Here is a 12,500-nt window from a genome sequence, read left to right as displayed (position 1 = left end):
AGTCTTTCTAATTTAGAGGCCTTTTGCGCCTGAGATATAATGGCTTTGTTAATCCCGTTTCCAGTTCGAGCGGTTCTAATTATTCAGATTTATGAAAGTAATACCTCATCTCAGATATCAGCGAGACAGCTTTTATTTTTGGCGTCTTCCATTATCATTGACCTTTTGCAGAAAATTCAATTTAGGGTAATCCATTCGTGTGCACGTGCATTTGTTTATTTTGTCGTATATGTGGTATACATGAATGAATGTACTTTTAAACACTCTTATCGTCAATCACAAATAGATAATTACAGGCTTACACACACACACACACACACACATATATATATATATATATATATATATATATATATATATATATATATATATATATATATATATATATATATATATATATATATATATATATATATATATATATATATATATATATGTATGTTATATGAACTATATTTATTAATATATAAGATACAGCAAATATATTTATATTATATATTCATCAGAATATATATGTAAATATTATACAAAAAAATAGCACAGATATGTATAGCGATACTTAGAGAGGGAAATAAAACCAAGAACAAAAAAATTATAATTAATATATATAAGTAAACTTATATATTACAAAGGAACGTCCCCAAAATGATCTAGGGATAAACTCACTTAAACAAAAACCTCAATCATATATATATAAATATCATATATAGAATATATACTATATATATATAAACAATACTTGTACAAAATCGGAATTTATATCATATAGAAAAGATATAATATATAAAAATATATATATATATATATATCTAGTATATATATATATAATAATATAAGGAATATATATCATATGAAGAAAATATAAACATTAAATATATATATATGTCAATCTGTCGGGGTCTTAAGTTCATTGGCATCAAAAACACTCGGGAAAAAAGGTCGGGGCATCTGAGATGACGATGGTCCTTGACCCACATCCAGATGGCAATATCATTTATAAGCAATCAGTTCTACAGGTAATTATAAGAGAAAATTTCAAGATAATGACAGGACTGTATTGACAGTTAATTCAAGGTTTTGGAGGGCCGCTAAGGGGCTGATACATTACAGCAACGGGTGATGCTTGAGAGAACACTTGGTAACAATTACTTTAAAAGGGGACAAAACACAAGCAGAACGTGAGTCTGCAATATTGAAGAGGGTTGTGTTGGAGGGATACGTGGTTGAGAGGGCCTTGTTGGCACTCGATGCAGGAAGATTCTACAAGAAGACGCCCGTCTTAGTGGGCGCGATGAGAGCATACAATCGGGGCAGAATCGGTTCACAGAGTCAGGTTTGATCTGCAATGATACAGTCAGGGAGTTACCTGATGAATGGATCTTGGCACAGAGGAGGTTCTGCTGAAGACAGCGGATTCCTCTTTCATGGATATTCACAAAAGATACTCAAATAAATGCACAATAATCACAGTTCATCAATCAATGCAAAATAATAATCAACAAACAGGCACTAATATCACTCCAGGTATGGAAAAGAAAGATATGATGAAACTTAGTAACAGAAGAAGGAAAGGTGACCTGCAATCTCAACATCTCACATTACCTTCTCCTCAAGGACGTCTCCGTGGTCTATTGACGATGGATTGTGGCATTTGGGGTTGGGGGGCGGGTGGGGATGCAAAGCTATGACTGGCGGATGATTGGTCAGGAGGTAAAGGGGTGGCGAAGGAGGGAGGCTGTCTGCCTCTCGTCTGGTTCTCTCGGAAATTCTAGCGTGTCTCTCTTCGGGCGTAGTCAGCGGTTCCCTTTTATGAGGTCTGACCCACAGGTCACAAATGCATGATGGGAGTTGGGACCATGCGGTTCCTCTGCGGCTCCGTGCCTTAATTTATGGCTCCAAGCCCTGGAAGGTCCGGTCAGTTGTCACATCTTCTCCTCGCTAATGGTGTCCTCTGGCTTTGCCTGTGGCTGTTAATCCGCTAATCCCAACACCAGGGTCCTGTGAGAGAGGAAGAGAGAGCGAGAATCGCTGTTTCCACAGAAAAAGAGGGTTAAAATTCGAGGATGAGGAATAGGGAAATTCCAAATCTGGAAGGTCCAGTTGACCTGACAAACAAGTTCTTTGGTTATTCATTTTATTGTTATTTGAGGAGTAAGGTTATGCATATATATGATATATATATATATCATATATATATATATAAGGAGGGAGGCTGTCTGCCTCTCGTATGGTTATATATATATATATATATATGGGCGTAGTCAGCGGTTATTTATATATATACAGGTCATAAATGCATGATGGAGTTATATATATATATATATATTTATATATATATATGGAATATATATATATATATCTCCTATATATGGTGTATATATATATATATATAATATATATATATATATAGGAAGAGAGATATATATATAAGAAAAAGAGGATTATATATTATATAGGAATATATATAAATCTGGAAGGTCCATGATACAAACAAGTTCTGTATATATATCTTTGGTTATTATATTTTATATATATATATATATATATATATATATATATATATATATATATATATATATATATATATATATATATATATATATATATATATATATATATATATATATTTGTTGTAGGCAATAGCCTTTGTGGCATCGTCTTCTTTGTCTTTCAATAATTCTTCAAAGTTGTGGATAAGTGCACAGGGCCGTGGTGTGTTTTCCATTTATTGCTGCGGTCCGTTTCGCCTAATCTAAGGCTTTTTCAAGCAAGAATTCATACATACGAGTACAGGCATCCTCTGCTTTATTTATACCGGCAGGATTGGATTGGAGGTGGCTGCCATATTTCTTGGTTACAGTTTTGGTTTACAATTTACAATGAAGTGGTTAGTTGTTTTTATAATATTTACATAATATGCATAGTAAAACTGTTGCAGTATTGGTTCTACATTCTGTTTCTGCATCTTATATCCCTAATGAAATTACTGATTTCTTCGAGTGTGGTGTTCTGGCGTAGCTCCATTCTGCTTTGTTCACCTCGACCTTGGATCCCTTTTCTCGGCTGAGCAGACGGTAAAGAACGATCACCTTCTGCTTGTGTATTTAAACTTGGTTTGCTTGTGCTATAAAAACTGTTTCTCTTATTGTTATGTCCCAATATGAACTGTATCTGTATTTTACTTTAGTGTTGTTTATCAGGTCTTGTAATTATGGTTTCTTGTCGTGTTTGTCTGTGTAGTGTTGGAAGACGGCTCTTGTGTTCCTGTGGGCAAGTAATCCTCGTCTGAGAGTCATAGATGTTCTGAAAATGTAGTTTTCTCTAGAAAGACTGTATTCTTCCTCAGGGCAAATGAATTCATAAACCACATTGGTAGTCATCTCTTAAGGTGTGGGTACACATGTGCTTTTTTCATTACAAGTTATGCAAGTAGATTTGGTTTGCAGTACACCCATATGTATATGTCTGTATAGAGGCTCATGGCTTGACATTCTTTTTAATAATCTTCTTAATGATGTTTCTGTTGTTGTTATATTCGTTGTTAAAGATAGTTTGGTAGTATATTGTTGTCTGTCGTCCTGTCTTCTCGTTGCGTTGGTCTATGGTGTTGTCTTGCTTGTAGCATCGGTCAAAAAACTTTCGTATTTCTGATTGTATCATGTTCACTTCAAATCCACTGTCTGTGAGTAGCTGTTGTATTCTGTCTAGTTCCAGGTGTGTCGTCTTCCATGTGGTGCAATGGGTGAAACCCTGCCGTATATTTGATCTGATTACAGACCGTTTAAAGGCCTCAGGGTATTCACCTCTCCCGTTCAGGCAGCATCCTATGTTTGTGTATACCCGTGTGTTATATTTGTTTGTTTTGCTGTTTACTAGTACACCTAAAAATGGAAGTTTTTGGGCTATGGTGTGTTCTATGGTGAAGTTTAGTACAGGTTTTTCTGTGAAAACGCCTTTTAAAGTCTGAATATCTTGTCTGTTGTTTGCAAGTGAAAGCTCCATGTATTTTAAAACCAAACTTAAAACCTAATATAGAATATGGTGAGTCAACAGCAGACCACCCAGATAGAGGAACAGGGAAGCGGTAAAAACACCCTTGGACATTAGCACTAGCTAAATCCTCGCAGTCTTGGTGAAGAATCTCCACCCCTCCCTCTTTGCCTATTATCCTGCTATTATCTGACTTTAATTTCCCTTGGGTACTGTCGTTTCATCTCTCTATTCTAGCACCAGCATTGTAGATGTCAATAAGCCGGCACATTAATGGACTATTGCCCACACCAGGAGTAAGGCTGGAAGGCAGTGGATAAAAAGCTACATAGTGGAAAGGTCGAAGGTCAAGCAGCAATTCATTACCATCCAGACTAATAGCAAATCCTCCCTCCCCCCAAGTCCATCTTTGTCATGCTAACACAGTCACACCAAAATTCCCTTGCCTTAATTACAAAGTCTGATCTTCACATCAAGACATCACATCCTGCTGGAAAAGGTACAGTTGGATTTGGAGTTTGTTATGATGCCCATTCTTCCACTATAATTTTCATGCTTTATAATATTCATGTCCCCTTGGAGTTCCTGAGACAATAAGTGAAGTGGTTAATTTTTCAATTCAAGTAATTTAAACATATTCATGCAGTTTGCTATTATCTAATTGTTTCCCCTCTCAGCCTTTAGCAGTCCCAAAGTGAACATGTAAGTGTTTCCTTGTAAACCAAGTGACAGTTTGTGTTGCAGAATAGGCGATTTTGATGTTGTGTGCCTGCCTGTTGTCCACGGAGCTGATTCCTGATCTCCTAACGTGGAAGATTCCTTCAAGGTTAATCTCTGAAGATTTATATGCTGCCGTGGCAAGAGTTCATGTATATTTAACTAACGTTAGAGGTTCTATACCATTGCATGATTATTCTCATAGTAAGATTAATTCTCTATCTTGAGAGATTTTATCATAGATTGTAACTTATTTGCTATTGGCACTATTTGATTTGTGAACTAAAGTAAGAACAGTGCCAAGGAGCTTGTGATAGCTCCTGTGTAATTGTCTTCTGATCCGTGTAATTATAATTTAATTAGTGAAAACTTGTTTTTCCTTTAAATTCCATTTACATTTCCTATTAACTGACTTTTGTTTATGTGTGTGGCCAAATCAGTCACATTGTCGTTCAACTATATATATATATATATATATATATATATATATATATATATATATATATATATATATATATATATATATATATATATATATATATATATATATATATATGTGTGTGTGTGTGTGTGTGTGTGTGTGTGTGTGTGTGTGTGTGTGTGTGTAAGGACAAATATATTCTAGTTAAGAGGACTTTTGTGCATTTTGAATGTATAATGTAACCTTGCCACAAATAAAGAATTTTTTATGCATAAAGGGGTTTTTGAAGAAATGGTAAATCACTGAAATCTCTATCTGTTATCCCTGACTGACAGGGTAGAGGGACCAAATTATTGCCAGCATGGAGTCAGGTTGTGAGGGCAGGTATAAGTATGGTTTGGAGTTCACAGTTTACTAATTTACTCACGGAACATACACACAGGTCAAGGGCTTGTGCGAGCCAAAATGTAGCCTCTGACCTTAGAAAGGAAGAAACAGGTATTAAGTACAAGCATTTGTGTTTGTTAAAAGAGAGAAATATGCATATAAAATGATGCAGGATATCGAATGAAATTCATACGTACATGGTTGGAAAGCTGGCAGTGCAATACATATGTTATAGGCATGATTTTCGAGGCCTATGTTTGATTTAATTCTCTGTTTTAAAAACAGAGGTTGGTATCGCTTTTCCCGAGATATGTTTGGTAGCGAAAAACAACTGGTTGGGTCAGATGATCTCTCATCATCCCATCTTAAGTTATTCATCTTCACATCTTAAGTTATTCATTACCCCTAACTAAATTCTAAGGTCTACACGAATGAGATACTAGGATACAAAACTAAAAACTTTATTGACAAAAAAATTATGAAAATAACTTCAAATAAGCTACGAAAGAATGAAATCGAATGATTCAACATAACTATGAAAATCTTCTGAATAAGGTCCAGACATCGACACCCGATTATTTAAGGTAAAATGCATAAACAATCCATCCGTCATCCAAAGCAACAAAAAGGTCACACAGTTCATTATAAAAGTCATTTCATATATGAATAATTGTCACGCCACTCCCCATTTTGAAGAGGAATGTGGGAAAAATACCTGTAAGAGACAAGGGTTATATTAAAAACCAGAAAATGTAAAAAAAAAAAAATTGCAGAAACACAAGATTTCACTGCAACAGGGATAAAGTCTTTCTCCAGAGTCTGTAAGAAAAATCTAAAATGTTTTATGAGTTGTACTCACTTCACGAAAGTCCTCTGTAACACAGACTCCACCTGTGTGCTTCCCTTTTGCTGGTTCACATGTTAATTATACCCAGAACGGATCGTATTGCCCACTCATTCTATGAAACACTCCCATTATATGGGTTTTGCAATGCACATATGAACACACTCTTGTGGCATCCCCAATCAAGTTCAATGTTCGCCAAGACACGCCCTCTGTACTCCAAGGCATCACGGGGTATTTGGTCACACACTACTTACACACTCTACTATGATATTCTCTTCAAATCCGGATCTGTAACTGGATAAACCTTCTCGAAGGTTCTTTTGCTGACTTTTCAATCATGCCCACATGTGTTGTAACCAAGAGCATTTTGCGGGAATGGACACTGCTGATTTCGAAAAACACACCTAAGCATTTGTTGCATGCTGTGTTCTGTCATATGATCTCACGTCTTTGAAAAACCAACCTTCTCTTTTCAAAGGTCACCTTCATTACCAGTTACACATATAATGGTAACAATACATGAAACAGGACAATAACAATAATGAAGATGTATGTGTTTCTTTTGTCCACATGTTTGGTTTGTAGGGTCATTGCCACCGGATAACGGCCGGCGTGATGTAATGTGAGTAGGGTCCCATGTGGGGCCCTACAGGACTCACCCCCACCCTTGAGAGTTCTACGGCTGTAGGTAGGTGTTTGATATGTGCATGGGTTTCAGAGGATTGATGGAAAACCACATTGTTCTGCTGTCTACTGTCATCTGGTATGCCTTAGGTCATCTCTGTGTGGTAGGTCGTCTTCACTGGCATTATCCTTTCTATTGCTTTTCAGGTGTCGGATGGTGATATCAGGCTTGTTTGTTCTTGAAAGACGTCTGCTGTCAACATCAAAGCTTGGTCGGTATAAAACTTCTGCTGGAGATGCATTGAATGCTGCATGCAGTGTCGTTCTCAGGCCCAGTAGAACCCATGGTAACTCCTTTCTCCAGCTCCTGTACTGGCATCGGATGGTTAGTGATGCTTTTAGTGACCAGTGTAGCCTCTTGACGATGCCTTTGGCTTCTGGGTTGTAGGCACTGGCGATGATTTGGGGGACTCTGTGCCTACTGACCCATTCAACGAGGGCTTTTACACAGCACTCCACCGTCTGCTGTCATATTGGTACTGCTTCTGGCCACCTGGTGTTCCTGCCTATGATGGTAAACTGGTATCTGAATCCCTCAGAGGGGACTAGGGGTCCCACTATGTCAACATGGATGTGGGCGAGTCAACAGTTCATTGTTGTGAGCTCTCCTAACCCACTTTTGATGTGTCTTGTAATTTTTGACATCTGACATGGGATGCATTCTCTCGTCCACTTTTTTACATCCTTTCTCATTCCCTACCAGATGTACCACTCTACTATGATTCGAGTGGTTGATCGGCCCGATGGGTGGGATAGGTTGTGGCCGAGAGTGAAGGCTCTTCTTTTTAGGCCTTCTGGCAAGTAGGGGCGAGGGTGTCTGGTACGCATTTCACAGGCGATGGTTGTCTCTCCTCTGTTGATTGACAGGTCGCTTCATGTGATGGGGAGGTTGACCCACCACAGTCTTTGTAGGTCTGCATCATCTTTCTGAGCTTTCGCTATTTGGGGATAAGCTATCCTGAGCTGGATGGCGTTGACGTAGTTTCTCAATAGTGTGTCTGCCACAGTGTTTGCTGAACCTTTCAGGTACTTGATAGTGCAGGAGTGTTCAGCTATCACTGACAGGGTGCCATTGTTGCTGTGCTGACCATGCATCTGCTGACTTCCTTAAGGCATGCACCAATGATTGATGGTCTGTTAGCACCACAAACTGTTGTCCCTTGAGCATGTGGTGGAAGTGGCAGATTGCTTTGTAGACTGCGAGGAGCTCCCTGTCAAGCATGGAGTATTTCTGTTCTGCTGCCATTAGCTTTTTGATGAAGTAGGCCAGTGTGCGACTACCATCATCAGTGTCTTGCTTTAGTATGGGGCCCATCGCCATATTACTTGTCTTGGTTGTCAGTGTGAGCGGCCTATGGGATAGAGGAAAATTAAGGTGGTTTCAGAGGTTATTCTTGTTTTTCTAAAGGAAATCCTTTATCTTGATTAATTCCATTTAATTCTTTATTCTTTATTTTTAGACACTCATACATGGGTTCATTATTTTAGCAATGTTAGGTATAAAGCGATGATAATAATTTATTAATCATGAAAATTCTTGCACTGACATCACTGTTGTTGATTTCAGGAAGTCTGTGATTGCTTTTACTTTTTCTTGTAGGGCTTCATGCCTTATGGACTCCCTTGGTGTCCCAGGAATTCTACCATTTTCTTTGCCCAGTCGCAATTGTCTCCCCTTACCACAAGTCCGTTTTCTTTGAGTATCTATAGCACTTTCTTAACGTCTTTGAGATGTTGTTTGAGGTTGGGGTTGAATATTAGGATGTCATGAATGTAGACTACGCAGAATTGAAGATCTCCAAGCAGTTCGTCCATCAGTCTTTGGAGTGTTGCCCCTGAGTTGCGGAGGCTAAAACAACTGTAATTGAATGTGTAGGTGCCAAAGGGGGTGATAATTGCAGTCTTCTTGATATATTCTTTCACTACTGGGACTTAGAAAGATCTATTTTTGTGAAGATTTTTGCTCCATTCATCTGGTTGGTTATGTCTGCTCTGTTTGGTAGCTGACATCTGTCAGGTTTTGTTTTAACGTTTAGCTGTTGGTAGTCTCTGCAGGGGCGCCATGTTCCATCTGACTTCAGTACCATATGGAGAGGTGATGCCCATGATGTGTGGGCTTTTTGGCAAATTCCTGCTTCTTCCATTTCTTTGAACACCTGCTTGGCATAGGCAAGCCTCTCTGGAACCAAACGTGGACTGGAGGACCTTCGGTTTCTATATGATGCTGGTTATGTTAAGTCTTACTTCAGGTCATCCTTGAATACCTCTTCTGGCGGTGGGGTGGCTGGTGTGATTGGGAATATTAGTTGCTTTCATTGACTAATTGTGGTATAGTGGTGGTACATCTGTTTGGCTGTTGAGATGATGTCGGTGGTGTTCTTGGATCAGCTGTTTTGTTGCTATGTCCACTAGCAGGTTGTATGCTGTTATGAAATCAGCACCTAACAAAGCCATTGTCATGTCTGCCATGATGAAAGTACAGTTGTATTCATTCCCTTTGGAGCTACTTTCATCTCCTCCCATACATTGTAAGTGGTTGCTGGGGGGAGAGGGGTTGGGTTGTTCATTTGGGCAGACTGGGATGAATGAGCTGCATGTTCCGGTGTCCACAAGGAACTCCGTGTCAGATCTTTTGTCTCTTATGAAGTAGCAAGTGGGGCCCCTCCATTCGTACCTGGAAGAAAGGGACAGCGGTTGGCAAGACGGCTTCTCTTATGAGGCAACCGGTCTGCTAACCACTGATGTTAGTATGGTTGGGTAGCATGTGCTACCCTACTGCATGTTTATTTTTAAACAGGCAGCCTTTGTTACCCTTTCTGGCTTTCTTTCTGAATTTTCAACAGAAAATAACATATGCCCTCTGGTGGTTAGTCTTTATTCTGATGACTTGCTTTGGGATGTTTCTTTTGAGCATGGGGGTGGCTGGTCCCTCTGGATCACTGTCAGGTTCTGTGTCTGTTGTCTGCTGCATCCAATGTGGTGGTGCTGCTGCTGTTGGCTGTGAGGATCTTCTGTTTTGTGGATCGTGTGCACTTTGTTGACCAGACTCAGGGATTCTTCTGTGGGCATGGTGGAAGCATTTGGCATGGCTGCTACTGTTTGGCAGGGTAGTTTTTTGAGGAGTCCCTCCTTCACGAGGTCCAAGGATGACTCAAGTTGGCTGCCTGTGGCAGGCAGCATGATGAGCTGCCACAGCTGCCTTTAGACGTGTAGCAGTTGCTTGACTCCTATGTGTGCCCTTATGAGGTTGAGGATCATCCTGGCTTTCTGGGTGGGTGGCATACTAAAGGATGACTTTAACTGATTCTTCAGCAGTTTGTAGGTGACAGGGGCGTGTAGTTCCTTGAGCCATCCTGCTATTTGCTCGAAGATGTCGTTCAGCAGGAACTCGAGGATGGTTTCTGCTCTGCACGTTGCCAAGGTGATTTTCTTCATGTGGAAGATTGTTTCCATCCTAAAGAACCATGCCCCGGGTTGTGGGGTAGGAATGGCAGTGGGCATATGGCGGTGGCGGCGAGGTTCTAGCTGGCAAGGCTGGTATCATTGTCTCTGGCTTGATCCAGCATCTCCACAGGTCACCAATGTGAGGGCAGGTCCGATAAGTTTCGGAGTTCACAGCTTACTAATTTATTCACAAAACGCTGATATTCAAAATTGGATGGAGGGATTCGAAACACTGATCTTACATGAATCTTTCTGCCTATTGCTGATAACTAGATGCAAAAATTTTGGTAGTTTTAAAGAATTTTTAGGTATGGATCTCAAGAGATTTATCCTAGAAAGATTACATAATTCTTAAAAAAAAAAGATAATAAGGAAATTAATGTAATTAAAGACGAGGGTAATAATATTACATTTTCGCTTAAAATGAAAAACTTTACTTTGAAAATATATACAAAAAAGGGGAGAGAAATTACTTAGAACAGACAACTCAGTTGTTGTGTGCAAAGATTCTGGTGACTTGAATTCTGGTATTAGAAGTGCAATTTTTCTTTATTCAGTAAGAAAAGTTTATCATCAATATGACTGATGAATAGTAAAAGTGGCTGTGCTATAAATAATACTCTTTTCTTTATGGTTATACAGCTCTGCAATGGATTCAAAAAAGTTCAACAGTGGTCTGAGTAACTCTAGATAGGTAACTGGGCAAATTAAAAAAAGTTAAAAAAGATAGGGAGAAAGGTAAAATTAAATGTTGCAAGCCATGGATGCTTTCCAAGGATTCTGTGCACCAGATTTTGTTAGGTTAGGTTAGGATGTATCACTAAAAATGCTTTGGCCCCAAATTCTGGCTAAGGTTAGGTGAAAGCCATAGAGGATGTTGTGGTCAACATTAGGTTAGGTTGGGTTGACGGAATTTTTACGTTATTAAGGCAGATTAACATACAATATAGCTGTCAGTGTCATCGTCATGCAGTATCATTTTTGTTTTAATTTATTCTTCCTTAAGGTTTCAGTTTTTTACTGTTTGCCTTCCTATTTCTTGTTTTTCCCAGTTCAAAACTCATGGTATCCTGCCATGTTCCTCCTACAGATATAATTCTTGATGAAAATTGAAAATGAGTGCTTTGAATCAACAATGACGGTCAAACACATATTGCCATAAGATAAATAATTTAAAACTGACATGCTTCATTTGTTTACAAATTGGTGACGTATGTCAACTATATACTGTACATTTACAAATGATTTTCTGCTCACTATAGATAATGAAGTCCAGCATCATGTAACAATTTAGATAATTTCAAGAGAAGAGACTGACTTACTTTTCCATGCAGAATGTTACTAATGCTATTAGTAAATAAAAGCTCAAAAAACTGTAAAACCAGAATAAATATGCTGTAATGTAAACGTAATTTTTTATAAGCTACATAAGACTGTAGTTCATCGAAAATTGTTCTTTTGTGTGCTAAATATATCATAACTATTCATAATGAGCATGAAAACTTACATGAGTGAGATGTCTTCCGAAATATATAAAAACTCAAAGCCGGTTCCTACTATATCTTATTGAAAGAAATCCATTTAATAGGCGGCGGAATTATTGGTTAGGGTAGCCAGCTGCTTCCACATCTGCCTTTGACTCCCATTTCTAACTCTGTGGAATGACTGAACCACGGTTGAGATCGAAACCCAGATCTCGTGAATGATAGTTCAGCTCTCTATCACTGAAGCTCGCCGTTCCAATTAGATATATATCTGTCGCAATGATAAGATAAATGGAAATGTAAGCCTTGTCTGTGAGTAATGGGTGTAGCTGTCTTGATGAATTTCAGTGACCACAGGGATGCCGTTTCAAGAAATATAAAGGGAAAGTGCAGTTGCCTTCACTCTAAGAAACTAAAATGTGAATAGCATTGAAAACTATTTTATTCCCTTGCAAGGGAGATACACATGTGCAAGAAACGCTGCAAAGAATATTGTATCAGTTAAGTATTTGTGAAAGCAGGTGCT

This window comes from Macrobrachium rosenbergii, chromosome 47, assembly GCF_040412425.1.
Source record: "Macrobrachium rosenbergii isolate ZJJX-2024 chromosome 47, ASM4041242v1, whole genome shotgun sequence".
Classification (NCBI taxonomy): domain Eukaryota; kingdom Metazoa; phylum Arthropoda; class Malacostraca; order Decapoda; family Palaemonidae; genus Macrobrachium; species Macrobrachium rosenbergii.
The sequence above is the reverse complement of the archived record's forward strand: the minus strand, read 5'-3'. Positions refer to the sequence as shown.